The sequence below is a fragment of the Microcaecilia unicolor genome, chromosome 2, assembly GCF_901765095.1.
Source record: "Microcaecilia unicolor chromosome 2, aMicUni1.1, whole genome shotgun sequence".
NCBI classification, from domain to species: Eukaryota; Metazoa; Chordata; class Amphibia; order Gymnophiona; family Siphonopidae; genus Microcaecilia; species Microcaecilia unicolor.
In genome coordinates, this window is record NC_044032.1 from 288,456,523 (window position 1) to 288,474,138 (window position 17,616).

Sequence of the window (17,616 nt, forward strand, 5' to 3'; positions counted from 1 at the left end):
GGGAAGCAGAAGGTTACCAACATGGGAAAAATCCACAGTGTGGTCCAACAAAAGGACGAGAGTCCAGGGGACTTCCTTGAACGACTTATGGAAGCATTCAGGAGGCACAGCCCGATAAATCCCGAGGACCCTAAGAACCTCCCAACCGTGGTTATGAGTTTTGTTAGCCAGTCGGCACCGGATATACGAAGAAAGCTACAGAGAACAGAGGGGTTCGAAGGGATGAGCCTCAGCCAACTGAAAGCTATAGCTGATCGCGTGTTCGGATATCGCGACCAGGAGGAAAAGGTGGAGGCCCGGAAGGAATCGACCAGACGGATGCGGGAGAAGGCAGATGTGTTGGCCATGGTGCTGGAAGAACGAATGAGGTCTAGACCAAAGGGGAGGGGCAGGAGAACAAGAGGAACGCGGTCCCCCATAGGGCGTAACCAGTGTGCAAATTGCCGACAAGAAGGACACTGGTGGGCTGATTGTCCAGAGGAGATACGGGACAGCCCGAGAGAAGAGGAACCATGGGACCGGCAGAGAGAGGAGGAGACCGGCGACCGTACGGGGGCCCCCAGGCGAGGCCGGGGAAGGGGCCGAAGAGAGAGAGGACGGGATGACCGGAGGGAATGGCAGATGGCTGTGGACGCTACTCGAGACAGCACAGCATGAAGAGACCGGGAGGGCAGAGTCCCCACTGACCCTCTGGTGGAAATTCGGGTGGGGACAGAATCTATGAAGGCCTTACTAGACACGGGGGCCCAGCGATCTGTTATCACCACCGCCATAGCCCCAGCCACGAAAGAAACTATACCAATCGTGGGAGCCTCCGGGAAATCCCTTGCGGCCCCCCTCCTCAAAGAGCGCCAAGTCCAGATCGGAGGGACGATGGTGTCCCATCAGTTCATACACATCCCTGGATGCCCAGTCCCCTTGATTGGTCGAGACCTACTCTGTAAGCTCCAGGCCACCTTGAAGTTCAAGACTACGGGTGAAGTGGAAGCTCGCTTTGAAGATCGGCCAGTGACACTTATCTGTCCAGTAAGAGAAGAATGGAGACTACACGTTCCCCCAACTGTAGGACCCGGCGACTGCCGTTACGACCAGAACACCCCTTTCGCCCAGCAGAGGCGAGCCATAATGGATGAAGTGCCTGATGTATGGGCAGAATTGAACCCCGGCGGATTGGCCGTTAACGCTATCCCCATCTGGATTGAGCTCAAACCGAATGCTCAAGTTGTCAACCAAGGACAATACCACATCCCCTATGCAGCCCGGCATAGTATGCACACACATCTACAGAAACTCCTTCAACAGGGAGTCCTTAAACCAATCAGATCCGCATGGAACACCCCATTGTTGCCCGTTAAGAAGCCAGGAACATCCGAGTACAGACCCGTCCAGGACCTGAGGAAAGTCAACAACCAGGTAGCCGACATAGTTGCCCTCGTACCAAACCCATACTCCATCCTAGCCCAAGTGCCATCTCAGACCAAGTGGTACAGTGTCATTGATTTGAAGGACGCCTTCTTCTCCATCCCCCTTGCTGCCGACAGCCAGAAGATGTTTGCCTTCACGTGGGAAGACTTACAGACGGGAACCAAGCAGCAATATACATGGACCCGTCTTCCCCAGGGGTTCAAGAACTCGCCTACCCTCTTCGGCGACCAACTCGCCCAGGACCTGAAGACGTATCAGGACGAGTATGGGCCGGTCGTCCAATACGTGGATGACCTGTTGGTGGCCCGTGAAACGTACACGGACTGTGCAGAAGCTACCCTTTACCTCTTGAAAACCCTGGAAGCCCAGGGGTACCGGGCCAGTCGCAAGAAGGCCCAGATATGCGAGATCGAAGTCGAATACCTGGGGTTCCGCCTCCGAGAAGGAACCCGAAGGCTCGGTACCCCCCGTACCCAAGCTATCCGCAACCAACCCACCCCTGCGAATAAGAAGGAATTGCGGGCACTCCTCGGAGCCGCTGGATATTGCCGGATTTGGATCATCAATTTTGCTATCCTGACCCACAGTTTGTATGCCAAACTAAAGGGGCCTGAACTCGAGGGCCAAGACCTCCAGTGGGAGAAAAACGAGCTGAAAGCCCTGCAGGACCTCAAGGAGGCCCTTGTGGCCCCACCAGCGCTCGGACTGCCAGATGTGACTAAGCCGTTCCACTTGTTCGTCGATGAAAAGAAGGGATTGGCACTTGGAGTCCTCACCCAACTAGTCGGCACCTGGCAACGCCCTGTAGCATACCTCTCCAAGAGCATGGACAACGTGGCACGAGGATGGCCGGGCTGTCTCCGAAGCATTGCAGCGGCCTGTCTGCTGATACACGAGGCCAATAAACTCACGTTCGGCCAAACACTTTTTGTGACCACACCCCACACCATCCGCGGCCTACTCGAGAGCCACGGACCCAGGTGGATGACCAACTCCCGATTGGTCAAATACCAAGCCCTCCTGTGCGAAAATCCGGAGGTGCGGATCCTGGACACGACCAACCTCAATCCTGCCACCCTCCTTCCGGCCCCTGAACCACCACTCCACGACTGTGAAGAGGTAATGGCCACTGTGCACTCGAGCAGACCTGACCTGAAGGATCAACCCTGGCAAGGGGGCATCACCCTTTTTACCGATGGAAGCAGCCAGGTGATAGAGGGAATTCGAAGAGCTGGCTATGCGGTGGTGTCTGAGGACCATGTGATCGAGGCTATGGCTCTGACACCCGGAACATCAGCCCAGAAAGCGGAGCTGATCGCCCTCACCAGAGCCCTCCTGTGGGCTGAAGGAAAAGTTGTCAACATTTACACCGACTCCAAATACGCTTTCCTCACCCTCCAGGTGCACGGTGCCTTGTACAAGGAGAGGGGATTTCTGACAGCTGAAGGGAAAGGACTTGCAAATGCCGCTGAGATCTGCCAATTACTCGAGTCAGTATGGAAGCCGAAGAAGGTGGCTGTGATGCACTGCAGGGCCCACACTGGAAGAACGGACCCTATCGCCCGGGGAAATCAGCGGGCAGACGACGCTGCAAAAAGGGCAAGTCAGCTCCCCTACTCCTCTCACCCTTCGGACCCCGTACTCGTCGTCCAGCTCCCTATGGAGACCCCTAATTACACCCCCCAAGAAACGGAATGGGCCCAACAAGAGGGTCTACAGTCACGCAATGGCTGGTGGATACTACAGGATGGGCGCATATGGATACCCGAAGCCTTGGCCTGGACGGTGGCCAAGGAGGCTCACGACCGCACCCACCTGGGAAGGGACGCCCTGGGGCGCTTACTTGAGAAGACCTACTACATCAACAAACTATCCCTGTGGACCAAAAACGCTTCCAGCCGATGCGCGACTTGTGCCCGGAACAACCCTCGAACGGGGCCCGGCCCTATGCCAGGACATGTTCTCCGAGGCACCAGCCCTTTCCACGTGTGCCAGATTGACTTCACACACATGCCCCCGGCGCGCGGCTACAAAGCTATCCTCGTCGCCGTGTGTACCTACACCGGATGGATTGAAGCCCAGCCCACTAGAACGGAAATGGCTAAAGAAGTCACCTCCCTACTGCTTCATCAAATCCTACCCAGATACGGCCTCCCCAAGCAAATAAACTCTGACAACGGCCCTGCATTCGCCAGCGAAGTTACACAGCAGCTCAGTACGAGACTGGGCCTCGATTGGAAGTTGCATTGTGCCTGGAGACCCCAAAGCAGTGGAGTAGTGGAGAGGGCTAACCGATCCCTGAAGAACCAGCTTGCCAAGCTATGCCAAGAAGCAAAAGCCAAGTGGCCCGACCTGCTTCCACTGGCCTTGCTGCATCTTAGGTGTACCCCCAAGGCTACCGGCCTTACTCCCTACGAGATGATGTATGCTAGGCCACCACCACTACCCTCCTTTCCCGACTCCTTGCAGATACAGGGTGAGAGTTCCTTAGTGAAACAAATGAGAGCCTTACACCAGGTAGTGCAAGACATCCAGCAGTACACTGAAAGAGTAGCTCCCTTGGTCCTCACCAATCCTACGCACAGGTTCAGGGTGGGAGACGAGGTCTGGGTAAAAGAGTGGGATGAATCTGACTGCCTAAAGCCAAAATGGAAGGGGCCCTCCCTTGTTCTCCTAACGACCTCCACCGCTGTTAAAATTGCAGGAAGCCCAGTGTGGATACATTGGACCCGACTGAAGCCTGCTGCTCCCACTAGCAGCACCCTGAAGCGTTGGACTGCGCACCAACATCCTGACGCTCCATTACGGCTGACTCTAAGAAAGACGTGAACCACCAGATTCATGCCTGCCCAGCAACAGGAACCCAGTTTCTGGACCCACTGCGTTTTTGGCTCTCTCTTTATCGCAGCCTTCATCGTGGGCCTCGTTATCTTCTTGCTGCAAAAGCTCGGATACCTTCCACCACATATATAATGCTGACCATCTTCCTTCTCCTGTGTGCAGTCCCGAGCTATTCTGCCACCCTGAGCCTGAATTGCACTGAATGTTTGCGCCTCGTGCGCCACCGTATAGAGGGAGGATATCACCTAGTCACTACCCTCATTCACCAGACGCAGCCCCCGGAAGGCGATTGCCAGCTTCTCCCGACTTGTGCCCTCATCACTCCGAATGGCCTCCAACAGTTCCACCGATGCCTCCAAGGAAATCTCACTATCTGCCACAGCCCTACCAAACCAAGATACTACAATGTCACCCTCAGCGTAGGACTCCCTGCGTATGTGGCCGGACCTCCGGGAGTCGAGGGAGATGGCATTCTGTATTACGTTAATTCCACTCGTATCCTTGTCGGTGGCATCCAAACTGTAGCAACCCTCACCTTCGACGTCTGTGCCGCCATGGACAAGCACCCTTGGTCTCGCAAGTGTGGTAGCCAGAGTTGGCGCGAGGCATACATTAAGGACCACAAGTATGTCTGCCCCTTCAGTCCAGACATGAGATGCTGCTCCCCGTGGGTGTGGCTCCCATGCGCCGGCGACACTCGAGCCTCGGGCTGGGACCGAGTATGTGCTTATACGGGAGGAGGATATGCCGGATGCGCCGGCCTGGGCGAATTTCGTCGAGGTTCTGGTAACTATGTGTCCCTAGACTGGCCCATCCGAGGACACGACATGCCCTGGAGAGGAACGTGGGGCCTCGGCATTGACGGCGGAGGAATGGATCCGTTGACATATATTACCATATATCAGAGTCTCGAAACGAAGCCTCCTACGCACTACCAGACTACTGTTGTCGGCTACCAAGACGTATTTGATGAAATTGCTCGTGCTGAGCAGACCGAGACTAAATTCCCCATTTCCCCAGAAGCCCGAAATATGTTCCTCAATTTGGCTGAAAACATCGCCCTCTCCCTCGGAATTGCCAACTGTTTCGTCTGTGGAGGCACCGACATGGGTGAACAATGGCCCTGGGAAGCGAGAGAGATCCGACAACACACATGGGATGCACTCAACACCACTAACATTACCTTTCCCCAACGGCCGAAGCCGTACGAATGGGCCCTGAGAACAAATATCATAGGTACCCTCTGCGCTAGTCGAGCGCCATCGAAGCGTTACTCTGTACCAGTGGGAGACTCTGCTTGTACGGGGGTTCTTCAGTATAATGGCAGCCGGACGACCTGGTGGCAAACGGACAACCTGCCCGCCCCGGAGCCTATCTGGACAGAACCCACCTTGAACACGACATGGACATACGGAGGGAACGCCTCCCTCAAGTGGGTAGCCCCGGCGGGCTACTACTATATCTGTGGACGCAGGGCCTATGAACAACTCCCGACCCGCTGGTACGGTACCTGTCTCTTGGGCACGGTCCGACCTAGTTTTTTCCTTCTGCCCATACAAGTCGGCGAAACTTTGGGTATCCCCCTATACGTGGAAAAGGGGCCTGATAATCCTGCCCGACGAAAACGGTCTTTCCCAATCATCAAGCCCAAAGTCCAAATTGGAGACTGGAAAGACAACGAGTGGCCGCCTGAACGCATCATTCATTACTATGGACCGGCCACGTGGGCTGAAGATGGTACATACGGGTACCGTACCCCTATCTATATGCTGAATCGCATTATTCGCCTACAGGCCGTACTCGAAATCCTTACTAACGATTCGGCCCTGGCCCTCAATATCCTAGCTCGACAGAACACTAAGCTCATTACCGCCGTCTACCAAAATCGCTTGGCTCTTGACTACCTCTTAGCCCAGGAGGGCGGGGTGTGTGGCAAGTTTAACCTCAGTAATTGCTGCTTACAGATTGATGACCAGAGCCATGTCATCAGGGAAATAACTGACCGGATGGTTCAACTAGCCCACGTCCCCGTCCAGACCTGGAACAGTGCGTGGGATTGGACTTCCTCCCTCACCAGCTGGCTCCCAACCTCCGGGAGCCTGCAAGGCCTCCTCGTCATGGGTGGCCTGTTCTTGCTGTCCTGCCTATTAATACCTTTGTCTCTCCCCTTAGTTTTCAGGTGTCTCCGCTCCACCATGGAAAGCATCGCTGACCGCCGGGCTGCTGCCCAACTTATGGCTCTCCAGATGTACTCCCCCATTCCCCAGTCTGATGAAGCTGACGATGAAGCACCTTGTGGCTGATGTGCACTTTGAACCCCCTGAGTCACTCAATGGGCCATCACCCTTGTGCCAGCAAAAGACCGGCTACAAAGGGGGGAGGATTCCACTAGGGGCCTTCCGTCTCAACCCCGGCGAAGTAACCAACGGCTGTGCAAGGGCTTAGGGCTCGCTTGTTGCCTCCCTCGCTAACTATCCTTGTCCTTTCTTTCCTTTTCAGGGTCCATGGAGGTGATACTCTCCACCAGAATGGATGTTCAAGTATCAAAAGGGGGGAATGAAGGAGTGGAACGCCGGTACTACCTGAATACTACTGAGCAACAGGACAACCTCATGTTTTGTGCCTACTGATGGACTTTTACTTATGCACTCTACCTCTGCTTTTGGCTGTTTGGCCACACCTTATTACTGCACTGGACATCTGTGCCTTATCCAGTTTTACTGTTTACTAACAAAAGAAGTTTGCTGTTTACTAATGTACAGACAGAATGCAGGGCTATTAGACATATAGCTTGTAACAGTAGTTTGCAAGGCCTATACAAGACCAGCTTGCACGTAGCAACGCCATCTGAATAGGCGACCTTGGAGGGTGCTGACACCCCCCTGCATTCCTGAGCCGCACCTTATCTCCTGTGCTAGAAAGGAGCATTGTGTGTGTACAGAATAAGCTGCTAAGTTTCGTTTTTCTTGCCAGTATCATTTCAGTGTTATGACGTGTGTACGTACTGGGACTACAATTTTGTACTGTAAGAACTACAAATGTTTACTGCGCATGATAGTTGTGACGTGTAAGGGGCCAAATGCGCAGGCCCAGTAGGGAAGTATAAATGTAAGTGTCAGATGATTTATGACACACAGTGTCCCGAGGCTACTCGGTGCTGTTCACTTGCTAGCAATAAAGTTGCCTTGTTTGGAACCAAAATTTGCCTTTCGTCTCCTGATTTCCCACCTGTTTCAGACAGAGATGGAACCCCAAGGTACAATTTAGGCAGCAGGGTGGCGGGAAGCGAGCGAACGCAGTAAGCAATGGCGCGAGACTGAGAGGCGAAGAATAGCAGCCTACAATGCTACATTCCCCCTCACCGTTCCGCACTCGCAAAAAGACGTTATGACATCAGAGGGCGGAACAGTGAGAGGGAAGAGAAAGCTGGAGGCAAGCTGAGCTGATGTTAGGCAGACACGGAACCGTAAGGTACACAGCGGACAACACAGCACATAAATTTATATATAACAGAAAAAAAACAGGATAATATCTAAAAAAGAAAAGGATACAAAACACACAGACAGTACAATCACTGTCACACACTCACTCTCACTCTCTCTCACACAAACACACACACACACACACAGAGTCTGTCTGTCTCTCTCTCACACACAAAGTCTCTCTCTCACACACACATTCTCTCTCTCAATAACACACACACACTCTGTCTCTATCTCACACACACACACTCAATCTCGCTCTGACACACTGTAAGAAGGAAGAGGCTGTCCTACCCTGGTTAGGCCCCTAGAGGGCGTAGTTCCCCTAAAATGTCCAGGGAAAAGGGCTGGGTGAGTGGCTGAAGGGAGCCAGAATGGGGAGGTATAGCTGGAGGTCGCTAGGACCGGGGAGAGTCCTGGAGGATAGCTGGAGGTCGCTAGGACCGGGGCGAGTCCTGGAGGATAGCTGGAGGTCGTTAGGACCGGGGAGAGTCCTGGGGGATAGAAACAGGTGCAGCAGGTTAGGGGCTGGGGCCTGTTTGGCTATTAACTACTTATACTCCTCCTGAGTTGTGAAGGGAGGAGGGAGAGCTGGCAGCTGAGAAAGAAGGCTGGTAACTGAAGCAGAGGGATCCCCATGAGAAGTGCTGGCTGAGCCCTATGGCCTGGTGGTGAAAAGACTGTGTCTAGAACAGTGAAGAGGTACTGTGTGTGTCCCAGAGGAAGAGACTGTGTGTCTAGAGCTGGGTGCTACAAGGAGGGACTGTGGGTCCAGGGACTGAGTTAGTACTGAGCCCAAATGCCTGGGTGAGAGGGCTCAGGGGGAAGAAATCTATGGATATTGACCTGTGCAAGAAGAAAGGTTTAAAATGGAAGATTGCACTGAGTAAGAAGAAATGAAAGGGTTAAGCTGGAAGAACTGTTGAAGCTTGTAGCTTGTGAAAGTGTTTTAAGCTAAAAGAAGTGTGCCCCAGAGGCTGGAATAAAGTTGTGTATGAAAATAGCCTGATTGGTGAAACCTGACTGTGTTTGCTTTTTGAGAAGCAGGTCACCCTGAGCAGAAAAGGGTGGTAGATTAATTTGCATAAATCTGCATAAGGAGAACCAGCTCACCCTGAGTGAAAGAGGGACCTGGGATCCTGAGGTGGGAACTTCACCATCTGCACATTAGCCTCATCCTTTTCACAACACACACACACACTGCAGGATATGGATGGCATTGGAGACGAGGGGAGAACATAGGAGAATCGGTGCACATCATGTAGAGGCCACAATCACGTGGATTGCATCGGAGAGGATGAGAGCGTAGGGAAGAATTGCAGCACATGGAGGGGAAGGCAGGGCACCGAGGAGAAGCAGAGGCACAGTCCAACATACTGTAGCTCACAAACATCAATCAGAGACACATTCCAAAGTAATGAACATCAAATGACTACAAAAAGAACACTAACTGTTGAGAAGCAGGCTGAAGTTAAAAGAAAAAGAGCTGAAGCACAATGAAAAAGGCATGCAGCTCTGAGCAGTGGCGTAGCCACAGGTGGGCCGGGGTGGGCCGGGGTCCACCCACTTAGGGCTCAGGCCCACCCAACAGTAGCACATGGTAATGAAAATGCTGCTCTCCACAATACTGACACCTTCGGATGCTTAGTTTTCAGCGCATGCCTGCTGCAGACTACCAAGGTGGAGACTGGAGAGAAGCATTTTCCTATCAGCTGAGAGATGTTTTGGGGGTGGGGGAGATAACATTTGGTGCACACCCACTTCTTACCTAGGCCCACCCAAAATCTGCTCTCTGACTACGCCCCTGGCTCTGAGTGAAGACGAAAAGGCACATGAAAGTCAAAAAGCCACTGCAAGAAAAAGGTCCAGGATACAAAAGATGACTGATGAAGAAAGTGCAAGTATCCGACAAAGAAATGCCGATTCAGAAAGGCACAGAATTGCTGAAATGACGGACGAACAGAGACAAACGCACAGAACAAGGCACACTGCTATACAGTGCAAAAGATTTCAAAAAAATGACAGAAGAAGAAAGAGCAACAAATAGAAAAAGGAGAACATTTTTAGAACATGAAAGAATTAAACAAATGACAGAGAAACAGAGACAAACAACAAGACAAAGACGAAAAGATTTAGGGTGGAAAAGAATTGCTGAAATGACAGACAAGCAACAAAGAACGACTACACAAAATATAACAGATTTCAAATGCAAAACAATTTCAAAATCTGAAACAAAAGAAAAAACCTTGTGACACAACACAAAATAAAGCAAGAAGAACGGATACTGTGACAGCACAGTGCAGAACTCCAACCACAGAAATTGCAATAAGAGACTGTATCAATGAGAAAGAAACTCAATACTATAGTTGTGGTCCAACGAACGCAGTCTGTATATTTTGCAATGCCATATATCACAACTCGAAGAAGAGAGGGTTTTATATGTAAATATACAACAAAAAAGAACTGCCTCATGTAATGGCAAAATTTTTCACAATGAAACACCTTCTGACAACCTATTTACACAATGTTGTAGTAAGGGCAGTGCTTTTTTTGTAGAAAAAAAGGTGCCGATACTCATTATGGGTGGGGTCACCACATATGGCTCCACCCCAGTGATAGCCACACCCCTTATACCAGCCATGGAGCATTTAAACGGACATCATTGAAAATATTATACTAGTATAGGAGAAAAAAATAATGTGATTTTTTTCATTATAAATAATTTCTGTAAGCTGTTACAGCTCCAGTATACCCAGTGCAAAATAAGACAGCAGATGTACATTCTCAAATTGGACATATTTCAAATACTAAAATGAAAATAAAATTATTTTTTCTACCTTTGTTGTCTGGTGACTGTTTTTCTATCCATATTAGTCCCAGTCTCTGATTCTGCTGCTCTCTATCTGTTCCCTTAACTCCATTTCCAGGGCTTCCTTTCCATTTATTTCTTTACTTTCCTCCTTTCTTCTTCATTTCTTGCCCTACATCCATAAGTAAAAGCTGGGTCCTCCTCTGTGGAATTGACTGGAGGAGGTATAACGTGGATCCAGCTTCTGCCTATTTTTTTTTTTTGTTACATTTGTACCCCGCAGTTTCCCACTCATGGCAGGCTCAAAGCGGCTTACATGGGGCAATGGAGGGTTAAGTGACTTGCCCAGAGTCACAGGGAGCTGTCTGTGCCTGAAGTGGGAATTGAACTCAGTTCCTCAGGACCAAAGTCCACCACCCTAACCACTAGGCCACTCCTCCACTCCATCCATGTCCAGTATGTCTCCTCCTTCCCCTGCCTTCCCCTCCCATCCATGTCCAGTGATTCTTCTCTGCCCCCTGTCCTCCCCTGCCATTCATGTCCAGTGATTCTCCTCGCTCTCCCCTGCCCTCTCCTCCCATCCATGTCCAGCAATTCTCTCTTCCCTGCCCTCCCATCCATATCCAGTGATTCTCCTCTCTCCCATTGATGTCTAGCAATTCTCTCATCCCTGCCCTCCCATCGATGTCCAGCAATTCTCTCTTCACTGCCCTCCCCTCCCATCCATGTCCAGCAATTCTCTCTTCCCTGCCCTCCCCTCCCATGATGTCCAGCGATTCTCCTCTCTCCCATGCTCAGCGATTCTTCTTCCCCCCGCCCATTCTCCTCCCAGCCCGTCCTCCTTCTCCACTGCCTGCCAGCGAAGCGATAGAAAGGCTGTCAGCATTGGACTCAGCAGCGCGAACGGTGCAGCGATTGAGAGAGGCTGGCAGCGTTGGAGCTTCCCTCTGCGAGTCCCGCCTATGCGGAAACAGGAAGTTGAAACAACGTAGGCGGGACTCGCAGAGGGAAGCTCTGACGCTGCCAGCCTCTCTCAATCGCTGCCAGCCCCGCATCGCGCTACCGAGTCTGATGTAGTAGTAAGTACGGGAGTGAAAGGAAGGGTGCAGGACTCGCTGGGAGGAAAAAAGGTGCCGGTACGCCGTACCGGTGCGTACCGGAACAAAAAAAAAAGCACTGAGTAAGGGCAAAAGTACAACTTCCAGGAATTAGGTACAATGAATTAATACAACAACTTCTCTCCGGGGAATATGAATATTCAAAGAATTTTGTACAAAACATTAGGTCCGTTAATAGTTCCTTAGCTTTTGCCTCCATGGGAGCTAACATTGCACCACCACCCGGATATGGCCCTTATTGTTTTCGAATTAATGGTACTGTTTACCATAGAACAGCAGCACTACATCCTCCAAATGACAAAGACAATTTGCTCAATTATATATTCTTGATCTTGATGAAGCAGCTGTTCAGAGACTACGAATCTCAACAAATGCACACATCAACCATACATTAATGAGACAATTAAGCGATTTTATGGCACAGGAAAATCCATTTGCAGACGCGTGCAAGATGCTGTATGAAGTAGAAAATGAATGCATATGTGAAGCACAACGAAGAAGAATAGAACCTCCAACAGTTTCAATGGCCATTGTTCAAGATTGCAAAAATGATTCAAGACGATACAATGCCCCTAGAGCCAATGAGGTGGCTTTCATTTTTCAAAACAAAGATGGGGAACCTCCCTTACATAGAGATCTGATAATAGATTGCTGAAACACGCCAAATGAAAAAAAAAAAAAAAACCCAGAGATAATCAGTATGTTGGACCCCAATCTAGAACCAATGGTATATCCATTACTCTTTCCATATGGAGATCATAGCTGGGGGATACATATTCCTTTGTCTAAACATCCAAAATGTATAATGCAAATCAAGCAACCCAAGAATAAGAGTTACGCAAGTGTTTGGCAATAAGAGACGAATTCAATCCTTTTCTTAGTGCAGGAAAACTAACGCAACAATATTTTGTGGATGCATATATTAAAACAGAGGCAAACAGACTTAATTATATTTGACAAAATAAAAAACTGTTCAGAGTTGAAAAATACTCCGGGTTAATGGACCACCTTACAAGTGAAGCTGCAAATGGAGGAATTACACCTGGCCAGGCATTTATTTTACCATCATCATTTGCCAGCAGCCCAAGAAATATGCATCAAACTTTTCAGGACACAATGGCAATAGTTCGCAAATATGGCAAGCCAGATCTGTTCATTACTATGACCTGCAACCCAAGATGGGAAGAAATTACTCAAAATCTAAAAAAGGTCAGGTACCAGAGTTTCGACCTGACTTATTGGCAAGGGTGTTTAATTTAAAACTAAAAGAGTTACTACACAATATATGCAAAAAAAACATATCCTTGGTGTCCCTCTTGCAAAAATTCATGTCATTGAATTTCAAAAGCGTGGTTTACTTCATGCTCATATATTAATTATTATGAAAGAGGAACACAAGCCGGAAAGAAAGGAAATAATTGACATAATCGTAAGTGCTGAAATTCCTGAAATAAAGAACTTTCCACGTCTCCATGCAACAGTTGCTAAACATATGATACATGGCCCATGCAGTGACCATAACTTAAAATATCCATGCATGCTTTATGGAAAGTGCTCTAAACAGTTTCCAAAATTAAACTATTGAGAACTGTGACGGATATCCTAAATACCGCAGAAGGGATAACGGCGTTGGCACACTCTTAAATGGAAAATTCATTATGTTTAAACATTTTTTTTATTGATGACAACGTAGAATAAAACATTGCATTTCAGCCTGAACATATTAAAGCCAACATCAAATCTACTGTCAAACTAGGTGATGAGGTCTGTCATCAAGCATTTTTACCATTTTCATCCCAATCCCTTCTCTTCCCCCCTCCCCCTCCCCAACCCGACATGGCTCGATATGGAAAATTCATTAATAACAGTTGGGGTAGTCCCTTATAACCCTTACTTACTTTTAAAGTACAGTTTCCATATAAATGTGGAAGTATGTGCATCTATTAAAAGTGTCAAGTACCTCTGATTGTGCCAATGTGGTTATTACAGAGCACCAAACTACAACATGATGAAATTAAAACGTTTACTGACTCTAGATATGTTAGTGCTCCTGAAGCTGCATGGTGATTAAATGGTTTTCAAATGCATCACCGATCATATACTATCCAGAGATTGGTAGTACACTTACCAGATCAACAAAGCATTGTTTTTCACCCTAACAAAGTTGAGGCTGCAGTACAGAGAGCCAGAACCAGGAACACCACTTTAACAGCGTGGTTTAAACTCAATGCAGAAGACAATCCTCCAAAGACCATTTTGTATGTAGATATTCCTATGTACTATACTTTCGACAAAAGAGAACGAAAGTGGAAACATAGAAAAGCAGGAAATGACAAAACAATTGGGAGAATGTATGCAGTTCATTTTTCAGCGGACCCTGAGCGCTACTGTTTAAAGCTAATTCTACTACACAAACCAGGGGCTAAGTCCTTTGAAGACTTAAAAACAGTTGCATGTGTTCTTTACAATAAATTTCAAGATGCAGCCAAGAAAATGAGGCTCATTGACGATGAAGCTCTGTGGGAGAACACCTTAGACGATGCACTCACATGCAGCATGACACAGCAAATCAGATACCTTTTTGCATACATTTGTGTTTTTGCCGTACCATCAAATGCTTTCCAAATTTTCCAAAAATACAAACTTAATATGACACAAGATTTTCAACACATCCATGGTTGCAAAGGTGATTGCTCGATTTGTGAACAATTGTGCCTTCAGAAAATCCAAGCCGTTCTGACTACACATGGCAAAAAACTTGAACACTTTGGTTTACCAACAATCATCCACAGAATAGAAGATCCTAAACTTGCCTTCAACATTGGAGATGAAAAGCAGAAAGCTGAACAAATGGTAGAAAAACTAAATAATGAGCAAAGGGAAGCATTTCATACTACCCTGTTTCCCCGAAAGTAAGACATCCCCCGAAAATAAGACCTAGCAGAGGTTTTCCTGAATTGCTAGATATAAGGCCTCCCCTGAAAGTAAGACCTAGCAGAGGTTTTCCTGAATTGCTAGATATAAGGCCTCCCCTGAAAGTAAGACCTAGCAAATTTTTGTTTGAAAGCAGGGCCGCCGAGAGCCGGACAAGGCCGCCCCCCCCCCACCCGAGGTCGACCCCCCCCCCACCCAAGGTAGTCGGGCCCCCCTCCACCCGCCCTCCGTTGCTCCCGGAACTAACCTTAAACTCCTCCTTTCACCTTCGCAGCAAGCAGCAGCAGGGCAGACCTCTCCTTCCTTTCGTGCCCCGCCCTCACGGACGTTATGTCAGGCGAGGGCGGGACAAGGAAGGAAGGAGTGGCCTGCCCTGCTGCTGCTTGCTGTGAAGGTGAAAGGAGGCGTTTAAGGTTAGTTCCGGGAGCGACGGAGGCGGGCGGGCCAACCCCGATGTTTCCCCAAAAAATAAGACAGCCCCTGAAAATAAGACCTAGCGCATTTCGGGGGGCAAAAATTAATATAAAACAGTGTCTTATTTTCGGGGAAACACGGTATACTTTCTGCCTGCAATACAAAAAACATAACCCACACGTGCTTCTTCCCAGACGGTCCTGCTGGAAGTGGAAAAACGTATACGTATAATACTATCCTGAGCTCCATCCGAGGAGATGGAGGAATTGCACTACCTGTTGCTTCTACGGGAATTGCTGCATATCTCCTTCCAGGAGGACAAACTTATCATTCACAGTTTAAGTTACCTGTTCCTCTACTGGAAACATCAACATCAAGTATCAGATTAACATCAAATGACACTTCCATCATTTGAGATGCTAAAATCCTTATTTGGGATGAGTCAACTATGGCACTCAGTATGGCACTTACTGCTGTAGATAGAATCCTCAAAGACATCATGAACAATCAGAAACCATTTGGCGGGAAAGTTCTTCTCCTTGGTGGAGATTTTCGACAAACTCTACCAGTGGTACCACACGGTGATCAAGCTCACATTATTGAAGCCAGCATTAAGTTAAATAAACTATGGAAAAAAATTGAAATACTAAAATTAAACAACAATGTCTACTCTGTAGACCCAGATTACAACAACTGGCTTATTACTTTAGCAGACGGAAATCTTCCATGTCCAGATGGTTTCAAAGATATTATCAAAATCCCACAGAAGCACATTTGTGACGGCGATATAGTTAATGCCGTTTTTGGAGAACAAATTACCGCAGATACTGTTCACAACTTTGCTAAAAAGGCTATTCTTTGCAAAAAAAATGCACATGTTGACAAGATAAACGAGGCTGTTCTAAATATTGTAGAAGGTGAGACAATTATTTATTTAAGTTCGGACTCCATTCATGACTCCAATGATGAGGAACATCAGTTATATCCTGTAGAGTTCCTTCATGAACAAACTCCAACTGGCATGCCTTGCCATAAACTGCATTTAAAAATTGGAGCCATAATTATCCTACTCAAGAATTTAAATACCAAGCGAGGTTTATGTAGCGGAACTCGCTTAATAGTGAAAGACTTGAAAACTAACCTCATTATTAGTCAAGTAATCACTGGGTCAACTGCAGGGAGTACTATTTTTATCCCATGCATTGAACTAACACCATCTAACACTGACCTCCCATTTACATTACGTCGAAAACAATTTCCTGTGAAATTGACTTTTGCAATGACAATTAACAAGTCACAAGGACAAACATTTGAAAAAGTTGGCATTTTCCTCCCAGAACCAGTGTTTACACATGGGCAACTGTATGTAGCATTTTCAAGAGTTTGAAACTGTTCTGATGCAATTGTAAAAGTCATAGATGGTCCTGAACAAGGAAAGCTTTTTCCTCACTGTAACAAAGTTTTCACTAAAAATATTGTTTATAAAGAAATCTTGCAAATGTAAACAAGCATTATATTTCTAATAAAAAAAATTTTATTTCTGCGTACTCTTTAGCTTTTTGGAAATATACTATACATAAAAATTAAAACAAAACACAGAGATTTAAAAAAAAGACAACAATTCACATCATACCCCTGGACCATATTACTCATTATACACCCTTCCCAATTATTCTTTATCATCACAGCACATTCTTCCCAACAGTTCCCTTAAAAACATAATTGCCATTAGATGATAACCTTGCTAGCGCCCGTTTCATTGGTTTGAGAAACAGGCCTTTTTTTACTAGTATGCACATAAAGAATGCACATTAAATCAACTTTATGCACATAAAACATTGGAATTTGGGTGATTTATGCTGTCTTTAAAACATTTGTATGTTCTCTAATTAAAATTCACAGCCATTAATTTCTGAAACAATATGAAAACATTTAAAACAAACAAAAAAAAAAAACCCCAACATCATTCAAAATGTTTTCCATGCATTTCAATAAACAGGGGCATTCTGTAAACCTTTGCTGCAGACCCTGTCCTCAGGTTGTATCAAAGCTGCCAAGTTACCCAGTTCTAGGAAAAAACATTTTAGACCAGTCTTGGTTTATGATGACTTTATCCTACTGCATCATGGAATCTGCAGCACTGATTTCAATGGGTAAAATCAGGGACTACAAATTCCATGCTACTTTGGGATGTACATTTAAAACTAGGACAGGACTGGCCAAAAGTCTCCCTCCTGGAACTAGGTAACTCTGCTGCTGGGTAGTACTGTAGCACGTACAGAGCTCGTCAGTGTACTGCAGTCACTGTGTTCCTGCCTTTACTAGGGATCAGTTTATCTTCCTGATACCATACTACTCTCCTCCAGAACAATGACACAAATTCTCTGAATCTTAGTTCTCTGAGCTGACCTCCCCTGAACCTGCATTTTACACCGGCCTTCTGCTGTCATACCCTTCAAGTTCCCTTCCTGTGGCCCCAGGGGCTCTTACAGCACCAGCAGTTTGGACAAAGGATGGTATGTAAAGAGACAAATTTTCATGTGCTTATCCATGCTATTTGCAGAAAAGATTTTCTGGAACAAAGAATCTCTCT

At 47.6% G+C, this 17,616-nt stretch overlaps 1 pseudogene; it reads right to left on the minus strand.

Moving 5' to 3' along the window:
- Nucleotides 1-17,616, minus strand: part of LOC115463582 — a 100,714-nt pseudogene that overhangs the window by 82,306 nt on the left and 792 nt on the right.